Here is a 17,578-nt window from a genome sequence, read left to right on the forward strand (position 1 = left end):
TTATAACTTGAAACACAGTAGCAAGGACTCACGTTCAATGAGTTGTCCAGTTTCTATGTGGCACCAATTTCCTATTGACTAGTTTTGTTTAAAAACGTAGGAAGAGCCACTGAGTCCTAAAGACTTCTGAGAACATCCAAGCTCTATCCCGAAGTTATCATTGGACCTGGGACTCATTGTTATTTGAGACCCCAATTCGTGCTCCTACACAGTAAATATTTTTGACTTTGTATCTCCCCAAGAGGGACCCGGCACCTTCTGTATATTTTTTGCTGCTCCTTTTTGTACCTCTTGGTGACAGTCAAATTCTTCTTTCACATTGTAGCTCTGGTTGGACATTGGCATTATTGCATGTGGTTTACTATGTTGTGCTGTGTATGATTTTTAGCCTGGTCCAGAACATGCCTTGACTGCTTGACCTTACTACTTCGAGGGTCATTTACTCAAAGAAAGTAACCTGGTTATTTAGTTGAAGTGCTGTAGCCTTGGTGTCCCTGAAAGCACTGTGCCTGCCTGAAATACTGCCACGTCACCACAGACTGATCACGAGACCCTAAGGAGATGCTTCTCCAGCTCCCGCACCTGATAGCTCCTACCTGAGAGGACTCAAGTGGCGTGTTCCCCTCAGTGTCTTCAGCTGTTCTGGTCAGAACATCTTCCTGCTCAGGACTTCTTCCAGCTCCTGTTCATTGCACTGCACTTGGTTCCTTTGCAGATTTATTTTCACAAAGATGACCTCTCTGATCCCAGCAGGTCACATGACCGGCCTTTCTTGCCACGCTGTAACCTCTTGTCTCTCCGCCCTTCTTCTACTGTCCTTACCAGAGATTTTATTGTAGTTTGTAACTTTTCAAGCCTCCAGGCTCACTGACTCCGTTATACTTTCCATGCGGCCATTGGTGTCCAGAGTTCGACTGTTCTCCACACACACAGGTTTATTGATCATTTCCAGAAGTCTCAGTATTCCAACTCTCACCAAATGTCTCAACACCGCAAATGACACAACAATGGAAATATTTCATTGCTGCCATTATTTACACCAGCTCTTGATCCGAAGTCACTGCAGGGACATTATTTCAACTCTAGAAAAGGATACAATGTCAGCAGGATTTACAACTACAATTGAAATCTGCCAAACTACATATTGTAAAGTCATATCTAAGCGTACACACTTGACTTTTATAGCTATTGCTGTGAAATGGGTACCACCAAGTCTTAAGCGAGGTTGATTTTCTTAAGAGAACTCTAATCTGTGAGAACATTATCCCTATTGATGTGGTCTATCTCAGAAGTCCATATGTTGCTGCATGTGCTCTCTATCAGGAATCCAGCGGTTCCTCCTTGTTTCTTGAGCTGTTTCTTTACTGTTGTGATTGTTAATCTCCTTTTTGGAGCCAGACTAGTGAGCGAAAGGTTTATCTTCCAGTGCACCTGTGAAAGAACTTAACAAGGTGTGGCTGCAGGACTCGTACTTCAAGATTTTGGACATTTACAGAGATACTGTCACAAAGACAATCTCAGTCTAATTAGAAAAAGAGTAAGCTTGATCTGTCTGTCCAAGCAACCGTAGATGTATCCATGAGAAGGCTTCAGGTCCCGGTACTTAACCAGGGTCAATCACATCATTTCACCTTGTTTCACGCCCAACCCTCCATTGGCTGTGGTAGACGTGCCGTTAATTTCTACCTCATCTCGGGCAATCTGGCACTTCATATCATCCCAACTGGAAAGCCAGCCTGTGCCAACCGGCACTAGAGAGAATCTCTTCATGCTCGGGATACTTACTCCCAACTATAGTCCTGTCAGCACCTGTGTCAGGGTGATGACCTTCCTCCCTTGGAGGCTAGCTAAGAACAGAGACAAAATGATATTTGAACGGATGCACCTAGGAACGTCTGTGTCCCCTTTGAAAATGGTGATTGCTGCTAGATTGAGTCCAACAGGGGCCATTACCCAAGTCAACACACTCAGTATAATGAGTGCTGCCGAGACACGTCTGTCACCTGATAGATCTTTACTGAATGTCCCCTCAGTGTGACCCCTGTAGCAAGTTATCCCTTTTAGCTTGAAATAATGTTCTGTCATCTTTGTACGGACTTGAAATCCAATTCCTTCTTTGACTGTGTCATACCCCTGAAGTCAGACGAATGAAGTAGGACTGTGTATTCTGGGCAACATAAATGTCAGAATATGGTAATTCGGCTTACACGTATCATCAGGAATTTTGGGCCTGGTTCCTAACTAGCTCACAGTGCCCCATCTGAACCCCCCGAACCCCCTAAACTTACTAGGATAACAGATGGTTAAGAGTTTTATGACCCCAGCTGCCTGCACTCACTCCAAAGAGGCCTCGGGTAAATGGTGAGAAGAACAGGCAGGTTTTTTCGAATCCAAAGTCCAAAGTATTCAGGCAAGCCTAGGAGTAGTCCGAATACCGGCTACTGATGCAGAAACTACAAATATGAAGTTATCTGTGCGCAACCCAAAACTGAGCTCCTTCAAAGACATCTCTTTGGAGGGATCTCTTACGGCTCTTACGACTTTAAAGTCAGGCTCCCCGATTGACCCATGCCCCCTTAAACCACTAGCTGCAGGGGCTGACATCATTAATCCAATGGTCAATAAGATCCCCTTTTTTTTTATAATCCAGTTTATTGAATTTTTAAACCACAAATTCATATTGGCTAATAAGATTTTTAATTCATCTCTAGGAACAGCCATGGTTCCTAAAGTTTGGAAACATGCAATGATTCTACCCCTCTTAAAAACAGCTGATACTGCCGCCCCCATCTAACTACAGGCCTATTTCCCTTCTGGCGGCTTTGTCCAAGATACTATAGAAGCAGGTAAATGGACAACTGTAGAAATATGTGGAGATTAATTGGCTTCTCCACCTGAGTCAATCAGGCTTAAGGGCCCATTACAGCACAGAAACAGCTCTAGTAGAGGTATATGAATTTATTTGGGGTACCCTGGACACCGGGGGTATAGCTGCACTAATATTATTTGACCTTTCGGCAGTGTTCAACACAGTCCCGCATGCTCTTCTCTTACATCGTTGTCCGGAGATAGGAGTGACAGGGTTAGTCTGGAGCTTGTTAAAATCCTCCTTAGAAAACTGAAGCCAACAAATCTGGATTCCCCATGCTCTGCAAGTCCTCAAAAGGTGGATACAGGGGTCCCTCAGGGATCGGCGCTGAGCCCTATACTTTTTAATATTTATCTCACCCCGCTGATCCAGTTAGCAGAACAATTAGGAACGAAGGTGATCTCCTACACGGATGACACACAGTTGTTCTTCTCCTAGAATAAGAGAACAGATTTTGAGAGGTTTCGTGTGAAAACCTGTCTTGTCGCAGTCTTTCAATTGCTACTAAAAGTGCAGTTGCAATGTAATGAGGATCAAACTGAAATTCTTCTCTTCGGGCGGTCAGACGATGCATCCCCGCTGGATCCCCAAGAGATCCGGTAAAAAATTCGGGGATTTGGTTTGATAATACGCTGTCATTTAGTCCCCAAATTAACAGGTTGGTGGGAACCTGCTTTGGGATCATGAGATCTCTGAAGAAATTTATGACTCTCTTATCGTTCCATTCCAAGAAATTAGTCCTTCAGACATTGATCACGTCCCGTATTGACTATGGCATTACCCTCTATGTAGACCTTCCAGAACATCTCCAGGACAAACTTCAGGTGATCCAGAATGCAGCAGTTCGATTTCTGCCAATCTCCCTAGGCGGTCTCCCAGTAGGCTGCATCTTCGGCATCTCCACTGGATGCCCATTAGGAAGAGCGTGAAATTCAAGTCTAAGGTGCTGGTTCATGCAGCCCTCTATGGCAAAGGACCTACTTACTTAAGTACCAGATTTACCATCTACAACCCACCAAGGCAGCTTCTAACTACCAATACGTTTCTGAGAAGTACCCCTAGGATCCACAGACAGAGAGCAGAAGGTAGATCACTCACTTTTTTGGGTGCAGCAGCTTGGAATCGACTCCCTTTGGAATTACGCGCTATAAGCGATCCTGGGCTGTTTAAAAAGAAGCAGAAAACCTACTTCTTCTTGGTAAACTAAGCTTGTTTTCTCTCTGGCCTTCAGCTTGTGCTACACCGGGACACTCCGAGGAGTAGCTGCACACAATATAAGTCTCCTATCATATCATATCATGATATCAGCAACCACGAACATGACCACTCGTTTACTCCCAAGGGAAACGTGAAAACAGATCTACGCTTTTGTTGTTTACTTTTTGTTTCTTCTTTTTTTCAATTCAAATCATTTTTATTGAGCGTAAACAAAAGGACAAACACTACAGTACAATAAAAGAAAAAAGGTGACAGTAATAAACATAGTGATAATCCCAACAACGCGATACATGACAATAATGATACTAGTATCATTCAGGAATGATAACAGTTAAAGTAAAATTATAATAATAATAATAATAATAACAATGACAATAATAACAGTGACAATAATAGTAATGTTTGACAGTGCTCTAGTGCCAAATAAGGTTTCTTCGTCGAGCACAAGTTTAATAGTATTTAATTAATCAGTATAGCCAATTCACACATTAGGCAAAAGCAACGTATTACTCAATTTGCGAGGAGTATGAGACCTCCTAGGCATAACAGTGATTGCGAGTCTATGGAGGGTCATAGCATGAGTACGAAGAGTCAGGGGAGCCCCACAATTTTCTGTGTGATTTACGCCATGGAGAAGTATGGAGAGATTCATTATCAGCACCTCTCAAAGAGAACAGCCAGTCTTGCCACGTTCTAAAGGAAACTTCAGCGGCACTTTTCCACTTGCTTAGAATGACTTTGCATGCTAGAGTGAGCATGAGGTCCATCAAGTGCCGATTTTGGATGTTTAAAAGTTGAGGATCTAGAGCTCCCAATAAAATGTAGGAGAAATCTCTTGGAGGTCGGTAGTGAAAGGTTTTGTGAATATAATTATAGATCTTGCCCCCAGTAGGATTGTAAGGAAGGGCAATAAAAGAGCATGTGGGCCAAGTTACCTACGTGAGCTTTACAGTTCCAGCATGTGGGGCTATCGCTGAGTTTAAGCTTAAAAATGTTCTCCGGTGTCCAGTATGATCTATTAATAACATCATCTTGGTTTGTGAGAGTATAGGCAAAATGTTGTTAGAAAAAGGGGTCAGGTGAATCTTTTCCCAATCAAATGGGATCTTAGAGGAGTTTATCTCATTTTCCTATGACGTTTCGCATTTTCTATGCGATTTTTGTGAGTTAGGAGAGAGGAGTTTATATATCCTGGAGACGGTGTGCCCAGCTTTTACGAGTTGAGGAAGCTTGCCAGCTATCGAAGGGTCAGAGGATGTGATGAAGCGTAGTGAATTGAGCTATTTGAGTTTTAGGAATTTATAAAAATCCAGGGGTTTGAGTCTATGTCGGATCTGTAGGTTAGAGAAGGTTAGAGGCAATGAGCCGGTAAATAGATTTTTGACTAGATTTACTCCGTTTTTAGACCAGTGATCCCAGTCTAGTGACCTGCCATCTAACTTTAAACTAGGATTATACCATAAGGAGTCCAAGTTGGACTAGTTAACTTTGATTTTGGCTTTGGATACCCAATCTAATCTCAGCAGGGCTCTCTTAGTAGTGAGCAGAATGCACTTTGAATGAAGAAAATCAGAAACATCAGCTGTTAGGAGAGCGGAGAGAGGCATGTTATTAATGATCGCTCTTTCTATGTACAACCAGACAGGGATATAGTCTGATTGTGGGAGAAGCCAGTTAGACCCCTGTTTACATAAATATGCAGTCTGATAGTTTCTAAAGTTCGGGAGGCCTATACCTCCTTTTTCCTTGAGTAGTTGAAGTTTACTTAAAGAGATTCTAGGTTTCTTACCCTGCCATAGAAATATATTGAAAAGTTTATAAATCTTCTTCAGGAAATCATTCGATAGTAGCATTGGGAGCATGCAGACAAGGTAATTAACTAGAGGGGTTATCATAATTTTCAAAGTTTCAGCCCTACCCCACCATGATAAGAATTTTGGGGACCAACCATCCAGCATGGTGGATATCTTTTTGTGAAGGGAGTTCTCGTTAGTTTTTAAGGTGCTGATCAGATCTTTCTCAAATTTCAGTGCCAGGTACTTGTCTTTGTCACCAATGTTGTTCAAGAGTTTCACTTCCGTCTTAGCTTTATTTAATTTGTAACTAGACACTATGGCAAAATTCGCTATTGAGGACATTAGAGCTGGTATTGGAGTCTCGGCGTGTTCAGATATCACTAGGACATCGTTGGCGTAGGCCGTAATTTTGACTGTGCAATCGCCAAAACATATCCCTTTAATCCGATCATTATTCCTAAGATGGTAAAGAAAAGGTTCAATATTTATTTATTTTATTTATTTATTTATAAAATTTCTAGAAGCGCACAAATACCTTACGGTGTCTCGGCGCTGTTATAGCAAGCAGGAATAGAGAGGGGGAAAGGGGACAGCCTTGCCTTGTGCCTTGTTCTAGCTTAAAGGAGGATGAGAGGCAGACACCTGCTCTAACTCTTGCTGAGGAATTGGAGTAGAGTGCCATCACCATACAAATTAAATTCTCCCCTAATTTGAATTTATCTAGCGCCGGTTTCAGGTAAGACCTGTTCACTTTATCAAAGGCCTTTTCAGCGTCTAGGGTAATTGCAACTGTTGGGGAGTCGGTGAATTTAGCCCTTTCTAGAATATGAGCTAAGATGCGCGTATTATCGCTAGAAAGCCCACTTGTGAAGGGTGGATGAGTTTGGGTAAGAATTTCTGGATACGTTTCGCGAGGATCATAGCGTACATTTTACAATCTAAGTTAATTAGCGATATTGGCCTGTAGTTTTTGGGAAATGACGGGTCTTTCCCTTCCGTGGGAATCACTGCTATGATTGTTTCAGCTGGAGTACCGCTAACTTATTAGTATTAGAGACTTCATTATATATGTCGAGTAGAGCCTGAGTCAGTAATGGAGAGAAGCATTTGTAAAACTTTGCATTAAACCCATCTGGGCCGGGGGCTTTCCCAGATTTAAGTGCTTTTATTACGATTTCAATTTCCGGGGCAGTGATCGGATTATTAAGTTCTGATTGATCTTGGGCCGATAACGAGGGAAGCGAGCAATTGTTTTGGTAGTCATCTGTTTTAGAGCTGTCAAGATCTTTGTTCTTGCTGTATAAAGTGTTATAGAAGTCCTTAAAAACATCTGTGATTTTAACGCGGTCAGAGTGAGACACCCCAGACTGGTCTTTTAAGCTCTTTATCACTGATTTCTGCAATTTAAATTTCAGATAAGAGGCAAGGCTCTTGCCTGCTTTATTGGATTCAAATAATCTGGTACCCTTTTTCTTCACTTAAATTGATAGGGACTTTAAGACTAGTGCTGGCAAATTATGCTCTGATTCCCAATTTCTTGTTCTTTGTTCTTTTGAGTTTTAAGCCATATCTCCGCTCTTTCACTGACTATCTAATTGTATTCATATTTTTTATTCATTATTTCATTCAGGACAAGGGAATTCTCTAGTGATTACATGTCTCTTCTCTAGTGTAGCTATGTCTTGTTCCAAACGTGCAAGGTTGTTGTTAGCGTCTCTGTTCATAGCCGCTCTTATTTTTATGAACTCGCCTCTGATGGTGCTTTTAAGAGCTTCCCAACGAGTGAGATCAGATGTTTCCTCATTTTTATTGGACATCGTTTACTCCCCATGGGAAACGTAAAAACAGATCTACCCTTTTGTTGTTTACTTTTACATGGCCAAGGTAGACACAAGAAAGATACAAATTGACTTTTCAAACATTTATTGAATCAATCGTAATCTTGGATAAAATAGTTTTCTGCAATTATCTGGCAAAAAACCCAAAGCACTGTAACCAGCATTACAAAAATGGTGAAAAAGATAAGCAGTTTGTAGTGATTTCCCTTTTGTGCCCAATTTGGCTCTCGCTTAATTTTGCATTTTAGACATTTTAGACTTATAAGGCTGCCCCTGGTCGCTACGCATAGCCACATATAACACATTTGTGTTTAGGATAATATTTTGAGAATATGATGTACATGTTTGTTATTCAGGAACTCTTCGTGGGATTTCATCTGCACATTTTGTACGAGGTCGTCTAGAAAACATAACTTGGTATACTGTTTTCTTTGCTCGGTTAGCAACAGCGCCTAATATTTAGCCATAACCTGGTGGCATCTCCAGCAGAATAGTTGTACCCTATAAATGGTGTTCTGTCCCCTTGGATGCAGAGAAGAGAATTCCGGCAGAGAGGACTGTTCTGGAATGACAGCAGTGCCTGACATGCAACCCTGCGTAAACTAAGTTTACACTCATCATGCAGATCAACTTACTACATAAACCAGTTAAGGGGGCTTAGACCAATTCCAGAGATTGCAAATATATTGCTGTTGACAAAATAAGGGCAGAACTAGACAGATATATAATTTTCAATGTCCTTTGCAGTCTGGTAGTAATTCAAATTACTTTGTTTAATTGCATCTGCCTAGATCGCAGCACATTTGCTTCATAATAGACTACGATAGTTTTAATAAATGCATTGTAAACTTTCTTTGTGTCTTTCTTATGTTTACAATGGGCATGCATGAGTGAGTAAGTGAGTAACAAAGGGGAGGATCCGTTTCCACAGTGCCCTTGGGGATAGAGGGTCGTGTTTGAGGTTGCTGAAATGACCTGTTACTTTGGGAAGATTAGGAGTTCAGGTGCGGCACTGTGAGCTCGCAGGTTTGGGCCGCAATGTACTGACATTGTAGAGAGACTCAGTCTATGAACTCTGACGTCCTGTCATCCTAGCACACAGTTCTGCTTTACTAGTGGAATCCGTGCAACAAGTTCAACCATTATAACATTACTGTGTGGTTATAGGACTATATTATTCTACTCTAACATAACACTACATATCCTATTGAGAGCATAGTGGGGTACTTGCCAGATACCTTGGGATAGCCTAAACTCCCATACCTGACTGTCATGTATCACAGCACCAGCCTGTGTAGAATGGTTAGCACCCATCTTTTTTGCCATCCGTCTTTCTCTGTGTGTTGAATTATAAGACAAAAACAATTTGCACTGCTTGCACCATTACCTGCCAGCACCGCCTTCATCTTGCACCACGACCCTGGTCTCACCGCAGACACCATCTGTGCCACCACCGAGCCGCTCTTTGCTCCGCGACCTGAGAGCACCGCACGCCGCACCACTACACTTCGCCCTGCAGCACACGACGCCTGCTGACGCCAGTGCTCCTGCCTTCAACAGAGAGGAGAATGACTTGTAAGGTGTGTGACTTCGAGGGCCCTGATGACTCCTGCACCGACCTCCGGAACGGACGCCTGCGGATACCGTGTTTTCGGAAGCTCAACGAGAGGTCATCGACGCCCTGCTTTTCTAAAAGGTACTGTTTGTGGGTCTTCCCGACACCGTAGCTGGGCCACGACGCCGCAGTCAGCCAGAACTGTTTGGATTTGTTTGCTCCGGGCGGAGCTATCAACATCAAGGAACAGTTTTTAAAGCATATTTTGATAACTGTAGATTTTTAAGTACTGTATTGTGGATTTTTATCGTTTTTGTTCTTGTCTTTTTCTAAACTGGTGTGGTGTCCTTTTGTAGTGCTTACATTATATTACTGTTGGTTATGTCCAAATGCTTTACACACTGCCTCTAAGATAAGCCTGAATGCTCGTGCCAAGCTACCAAGGGGGTGAGCAGGGGTTATTTTAGGAGTGTAACTCCCTTATCCTGACTAGGAAGAATGATCTCTATTTGGACAAAGGTGCAAGTCCTTGCCAACTAGAGACCCCCATTTCTAACATTGGTTGTCAGCGGTGAGGATAGGACTTGTGTTTGCACTTGACTCACAGTGTTGTAGTGGTGTGCACCACAACTATATTGCAGACCATTACGTGCCACATGCTGCTTCTTTTTGGCGTATTTTTGATCTTACCAATTTGAACTTGCTACATCATCATGCCAGAATCAAGAGCATCATCTGTTGCATCCCAGGAAATTGCCTTTGAGGAGGATAGATTGGAAGCCTACAATGTTAGGGAATTGAATTCAATTTGCAAAAACCCAAAAGTGCAAGTCAGAGGCCTTACTAGGAAGGACAAGCTACAAAAGGCGCTGAGGGCCTGGGTAGCAGCCAGACATGCCAGCAAGCAGTCTGGTGATCTCAGTGGAGAGGTGAAGGAGGCTATTCCTAGGGTGGATGTGATTTTGGGAGGGGGGAATCCTCCAGGCCAGGCAGCAGTGGCCTGTCCCCAGAAGAGATGGAGGACAGGCGGAAAGCAAGGAGAGTTGCAGTAGAACTGAAGAAGCTTAAGTTAGCCACGGAAGAGAAAAGGATGATGCTAGATCACATGATCAGGATAAAGGGGCTGGATCAGTGGAGTAGAGCCAACTCAGATGGTAGCAGCAACCTGTCAAGACAGGCAGACAGAATTCTGCACATCCCTAAGAATGTAGGCAAGTAAGTCAAGAAGGGGGATTACATACAAAGGTGTTTTCAGAGGTATGAGGCAGCAATCCACATGAATGGGGCCCCCTGAGGAGAATTGGGGAGCAGGATTGTGGCCTCTCTTCCCAGAAGAAACAAGGGATACTTTAATAGCTTTGGGTAAGGGGTATCACCTCACCTATCCAGATTTGAAGGACGCCCTTCTCACTAAGTATGGGCTTACTCCTGAAAAGTACAGGGATAAGATTAGTAAGAAGTCTGATTCCAACACTTGGTTGGAATGTGTGGATGTGTTTTGCTGGTCACTGGAGGGCTGGGTGAAGGGCAGTAATGTGACAGATTTTTAGTGGCTCTACAATGTGATTGCATGGGAGCACTAGTCTAGTCTGTGTTTTGTGCCAGCTCCTAGTTGATAGTAAGCTGACGGACCCCAGGAACCTTGCTATGGAGGCGGACCGCTGGGTGAGTACCAGGGTCCACAAGAAGGCATTTGGGTGAGACTCAGCCAAAGTTGGGCAGGGTCCCCATCAGGAAAGTGGGGGGGGACAAGGGTAAAGCACAGGAGTTCTCTGAAGGCCCCCAAACTAAGACCCAGGGTGAAGATTCCCACCCCCGTAGATAAGAAGCAAGGGGTCTCATCAGGAAAGCCTGCTGAGAACGGCCCCCACAAGTGTTTTGCATGTGACCAGGTGGGCCACATGAAGGGGGACCCCAAGTGTTCAAAGGGGGCTCAGCCACCCACCGGTGGGCAGTCCAAGGTATTGGCTAGTGTAGCGCTTGGGGAGAAGTACCCACAGGAGGGTGGGGACTCCGCATAAATTACTCTCGTCTCACTAGGGGACAGTGAAATGGTCCCAGGACGCCAGGTGCCCCCTAAAACAAAGACATACAGCACCTCGGTGACCATCAATGGGAAAATGGTAGAGGCTCTCAGATACAGGAGCCAGTGTGACCTCAGTCCGGTGTCCCCCGGTCTCTGAGAAGCAGGTGGTCCTAGGGGCATTCCACCAAGTAATTGTGGTGGACAATTCAGAGCACCAGTGTCTGGTGGCGCAGGTTCCCTTCGAGTGGGGAGGGGTCTCAGGTGCCTTGAGACTGGTTGTGAGCCCTTCCATGCCTGTAGATTGTCTGCTAGGTAACAACCTGGAGCAGTCCTTGTAGAAGGATGTTGAGCTCAGGTCTCACTTGGGGATGCTTGGGTTGCCAGAGTGGGCATGCATGTCCACTCGGTCAATGGCGGCCAGAGAGGGTGGTAAAGAGGACTTGGAGCCTGAAACAGTGGCCCAATTCCCTGCCAATAGAAAGGGCAAGGGGCGCGGGAAACGAACCCTGAAGTTTCCATGGACCGGGAGGTGGTGGACCTTGAGGGGGATGCCCCGGGGAGCAAATAGCTGAACTGGGGGACATCTCTGAGCTGACCCATAGGCAGCATGAAGGGGGTCCCACGAGGGTGGAATTCTGCAAGGAGCAGAAAGAGTACCCTTCTCTAGAGGTTCTGCAGCGGCAGGCTGCAGACCAGGCAGCTGGTGATCAGTCCGGATCACATTGGATCTACTGGGAGAATGATCTCCTGTATACTGAGCTTAAGGTTTCTGAGCCTGGGTCAGCCTGTGTGCTGGTGGTACCCCAGCATTTTAGGACCTTCCTACTGGGTCTGGCTCATGACGTGCCTTTGGCAGAACATTTGAGGCAGGACAAGACCTTCGATAGGCTTGTCACTCACTTCTTCTGGCCCCAAATGTGTAGGCAGTCAGATGGACATTGCAGGTCTTGCCAAACTTGACAGGCTAGTGGTATGAGTGGGAGGAAGGTCAAAGCTCCTCCCCAACCTTTTCCAGTTGTTGGGACACTCTTTGAGAGGGTAGGGATGGAAATTGTGGGGCCACTGGATCCCAAGACAGCCATTGGCAACAGGTACATCCTGGTCTTGGTGGGCCATGCCACCCAGAAGCAATCCCTCTAAGGACAAGGGCGAAGCCAGTGGTGGGCCGGGCGTTAATGGGGATCTTTTCCCAAGTGGGGTTCCCCAGAGAGGTGGTTTCTGACAAAGGGACCAACTTCAAATCCAAGTGTAGGACATCCCTGTAGAAGGAGTGTGGTGTAACCTACAAGTTTACTACCCCTTACCACCCACAAGGTAATGGTCTGGTGGAGAGATTCAACCAGACCTTCAAGGGCATGATTAAGGTTCTAACAGAACCCATGAGGCGTAAGTCGACGTCCTCTTGCCGTGCCTTCTCTTTACATACAGCGAGGTACCACAGAAGTCTCTTGGGTTCAGCCCTTTTGAGCTTCTGTCCGGTCACACTGTGAGAGGACATCAGAGTTTGGTGAAGAACGGCTCGGAGGCAGAAACCAAACTGCCTGCTTCAGAAAACTCACTCAGGCGAACCTAGAAGCAAGCAGGAAGAAATGAAGAAGTGGTATGACCAGAATGACACTGGTTGAATTTCATCCTGGACAAAAAGTGTGGCTAATGGCTCCAGTGGAACCTTGTGCCTAACAGGACAAGTGAACTGTTCCATTTGAGGTGGTGGAGTGCAAAAGGGATGTCACCTACCTGGTGGATTTGCGGGCTCCAAAGAACCCTTTGAGGGTCCTCCTTGTGAACCTCCTCAAGCCCTGCTTCGTCAGGTCCAAAGTGAGCATGCTCTTGGCGACAGATGTTTGGTGGAAGAGGAGAGTGAGCCTCTCCCTGACCTCCTGTCTACCAAGGAAGGCGATGGTTCAGTGGAAGGTGTGATCCTCTCCCCTACACTGACCATAGAGCAGCAGAGCAACTGTCACCAGTTGTTAGGACAGTTTGCCCCACTGTTCTTCCTGACCCCAGGTGTTAGTCACTGGTGTACCCGCGACAAGATTTACAGGTTGACTGACCGGGTCAAGGCCAACATTAAATAGGAGGTCTCTAAGATGTTGGCGTTAGCGGTGATCGAGCCTTCCAACAGTCCTTGGGCCAGCCCAGTGGTCTTGGTCCCAAATGCTGCTGCACCTGGTGCCACTCTAGAACTGCGGTTTTGTGTGGACTGTGGTGGGCTGAAGAGCTCCTTGATATGTTGAGAGCTACCAAGTTACTCCGCACATTTGATTTAACGTCTGGGTACTGGCAAATTTCCTTGACCGATGGGGCCAAGGAGAGGTCAGCATTATCAACCCCAGAAAGACATTACCAGTTCCGGGTGTTGCCCTTTGGGTTGAAGAATGCCCCTGCCACCTTTCAGAAGTTGGTGAACCAGGTGTTGGCTGGGCTGGAGGATTTCAGTGCTGCCTACCTTGAGAACATCACAGTGTTCAGTTCCAGCTGGGAAGAAGACTTACAGCACCTCGGTGAAGTGTTGAAGGTGCTGCAGAGGGCAGTAAGTGTCAGATCGGGCAGGGTTCGGTGGTGTACTTTGGGACACCAGGTATGAAGCGGCCAGGTGGCGCCCCTACAACCCAAGATTGCCACCATTCTGGCTTGGGAGCCCCCCAAGACCCAGACAGATGTGAGGGCTTTCTTAGGACTCACCGGGTACTACAGGAGGTTTGTTAAGCGGTATGGCACCATTGTTGCCCCCGTAACGGAGCTGACTTCTAGGAAGCAGCCCAAGAAGGTGATCTGGACTGAGTCCTGCCAGAAACCTTTGATGCCCTGAAGGCCGCTATGTGCTCGAGGCATCCGACTTCCCCAAGGAATTTGTTGTGCAGACTGACGCTTCAGAGCATGGAGTGGGAGCGGTCCTCTCACAACTGAATGAAGAGGGCCTAGGCCAGCCTGTAGTCTTCCTTAGCCGGAAACTACTCCCTGGGGAACAGAGGTGGAGTGCCATAGATAGGGAAGCTTTCGCTGTGGTCTGGGCGCTGAAGAAGCTGAGGCCATACCTGTTTGGGACTCACTTCCAGGTTCATACAGTCCACTGGCCCCTCAGATGGTTGATGCAAATGAAGGGTGAGCTGCTGAGGTGGTCCATCTCCCTACAGGGAATATACTTTACGGTGGAACACCCTCCTGGCACAGAACACGCCAATGCAGATGGTCTGTCCATGTTCTTCCGCCTTAGTGAAGAGAACTCACAGGAGGGTGGGTAGTTCTCCCTACTTTCAGCTGGAGGGGACATGTGTTAGATTTGGCATCTTTTTGCGTGTTTCCCCTGAGTTTTTGCTTTCTGACCTCCCTGTTTCTGCGTACTTTTCGAACTGCTGATCAGTGGTAAAGTGCAAGTGCTCCTGTGGTGAAGTGTGTTATGGATTGGTGTTTCCATGATTGGATATTTGATTTACTTGTCAGTCCTTAGTAAAGTACACTGAGTGTGCCAGGGCCTGTGCATCAAATGCTACAGTTTGTAACTGCCATTTTGACTTGGCCAGTGCACACACTAGCCAGTCCCTAAACTTCTCTTTTCTTACATGTCAGGCACCCCTAAAGTAGGCCCACGGTACCCCTGTGGGTACGGTGCATCATATGTTGAAAGGTAGGACATGCCCTGGTGTGTGTGGCGTGTCCTGATAGTGAATTACAGCCAATTTCATTTTTCACTAACGCAAGGCTACCTGTTCCCCATATGACAGATGGGAAGTTTGTTTATAACTGACTGAAGATATTTGTAGAGCGTACTATTGCTGAGGCGTCTTGGCGCTGGATAATGTGGAACCAAGACAGCCTAAAAAGATTAGATTTGTGTGAAGAGCCAATTTTTTATACTTTTCCTAAAAAGCGTGCGCCAAGACTGGAGTCGCATTTGGACGGGGAGGGAGTTAAATAATTTAGCTGCTTGGAATTAAAAACGTTTTCCTCCCCATTTTCCTCTTTTTATTCTCGGAAGAAGTACTAGTGCAATGTCAGTGGATCTCAGGCAACACAGTGGGACGTAACTGGGAAATAAAGATTGTATGTCTGTCGCCCCTCCTCCGTAGAGGGCTTTATGCACTAGGCAAAGGGCTTTAAACTCCGCCAGCCGTCTTTATAAGATAACATCTTAGAAACATTACTGGCCCAGGGAATTAGTTTGGAAAATATAGTTTAGTATGCCTGAACTCAGAATATAAAGATGCACCTTTTAGTGAAGGTGATTTTTGCTCACAGCACAGGACGAAGCTATTGACATCAAGTAACTGTTTTTAAAGCGCATATTGATAACTATAGATTTTTACTGTATTTTGGATTTTTATCGTTTTTGGTCTTGTCTTAAATATATAAAGTATTGGATATTTTTCTAAACTGGTGTGGTATCCTTTTTTAGTTCACACACTGTATTACTGTTGGTTATGTGCAAATACTTTACACACTGCCTCTAAGATAAGACTGACTGCTCGTGCCAAGCTACCAAGGGGGTGAGCAGGGGGTATTTTAGGAGTGTAACTCCCTTATCCTGACTAGGAAGAAGGGTCCCTATTTGGAAAAGGTGTAAGCCCTTGCCAACTAGAGACCCCCATTTCTAACAGTGTGCATCTGACTTGTTTCTTTAGGTATTAGATCCTGAGGCCACATGTAATTTTTCCTGTTGCAATCTTCCTAGTGTGTTTGAGGCTTGTTCCATGTCTGGTGTTTCCATCACGGTAAGTGCTAGGATTGAACACAGGACAACTGTGTTATGTTGATCTGATAAAGGGTCACTCTGGAACCGTAACAAGTGTTTTGTGGTGATTTAGGTAGTGCAGGCAACAGTTGTTCGCTGGTGTGGTGTGCTAAGAGCGGGCCCTTTCTATAAACTAATGCAAATCTAACATTCCCCCTCCCTAATTGAGTTATCTACTACCCTGGCTGTTTGTGTCCGTGTCTTGAGCATGGATGGTTCCTGTTTCTGGCTTGTAGTGTGAGTCTTTCCCTTTGCATTGTGTGTCCTAATCAGGTGTATTTCCCTCTATTTTCAGGGTAGCCTTCTTCTTGCAGGCCCATATTAGCTGCAGGGTGCTGCACAGCAAGAGCAAGATTGCAACCACTGGTTAACGAGGCCTTGCATAGGCCTGCGATCCACTTTGGTACCCAGGTAAACAAACCTGTAAACCATTCTATGTTTGGGCGCCTTTTTCTTTAATCATGATCTGCTGTAGGTTGTACATTGTTTGGAAGGCGATTGACTGTCTGTTATTGTCCAGGTCTTTCATGGGGATGATGGTGCAGCACACTGTACATATCTTGACGCACATGCCCCCTTCCATTGTGGTATTGAGTCCAAGACATACCGGTGCTACATCACAATGAGGCAGATAGTAATAATTTCTTCTTTGCATTTAGGCCAGTTTCAGTGGTGTTCATCATTTTCAGCAGTTCCCACCTGATGATCTGCAACCACCAACCCGCCACTATTCTGATATCCACAACCTTGTCCTGGATCACAAGCTCAGCGTCTTATTCCTCACCGAAACATGGCTTACTCAATCTACTTATGGTGAACCTGTTTGGACTCCCCCTCTTTGATATCTCATTCAAAGATGCGATAGACCCTGTGGCAGAGGAGTTGGTATCACAATCATACACAGAACCTATATTAAGTGCATTCTGTCCCCTGGCCTTAGTTAGGACTGTGAAAACGATTACATTTGCATGCTTTCTGATTTATAGACCACCAGGCACCTCTAAACAGTACAGGGAATCTCAAATAGAGTGCCCTGCCTTGCACTCAATTAATCAATCAATTCAATAACTTTATTTGCATTTGGTGAATGCATAAAAGTACAAAGAAATATCACAATGCAAATTTATCGAAAAGCATTTAAAATCAGTAGGTAATTAATTATTTTTAAAATAAAAATATTTACAAGAATCCTCACCACTAAAACTCACAGCAATTCATTATTGGATTCATAAACGTAATAAGAACAAATTATTATGACAAGCAATTTAAAATGACGCGATGCGTACGTAAACTCTTCCTAATCCTGTGTCGAATTCTAGTTAACATGTTTAAAACCTTACAACTATTCATTATCAGTAATTGGGCAGTTAACAACAGGCTAATGAAAATCCATACTAATATTATAAAGAGAGAGCCCAAACATTAGAGGCGGGTAATCTCAGTAACCACAGCACCAATCACAACACCCAATACAGCGTTGGAAAGGGCAGTTGCAGCAGAAGGACATAGGCTATGCAGACGGCCACCATATACATTTAAAAGGT

At 45.0% G+C, this 17,578-nt stretch overlaps 1 protein-coding gene across 1 annotated transcript in view; it reads left to right on the forward strand.

Moving 5' to 3' along the window:
- The window catches only part of LOC144758378 (uncharacterized), a 687,536-nt gene that overhangs the window by 19,683 nt on the left and 650,275 nt on the right, over window positions 1-17,578 (forward strand). The window contains 1 exon segment of the mRNA XM_078646424.1: window positions 16,330-16,445. The gene's annotated coding sequence lies outside the window, so the exon portion shown is untranslated.

This window comes from Lissotriton helveticus, chromosome 1_1 (genome assembly GCF_964261635.1).
Source record: "Lissotriton helveticus chromosome 1_1, aLisHel1.1, whole genome shotgun sequence".
Taxonomy (NCBI): domain Eukaryota; kingdom Metazoa; phylum Chordata; class Amphibia; order Caudata; family Salamandridae; genus Lissotriton; species Lissotriton helveticus.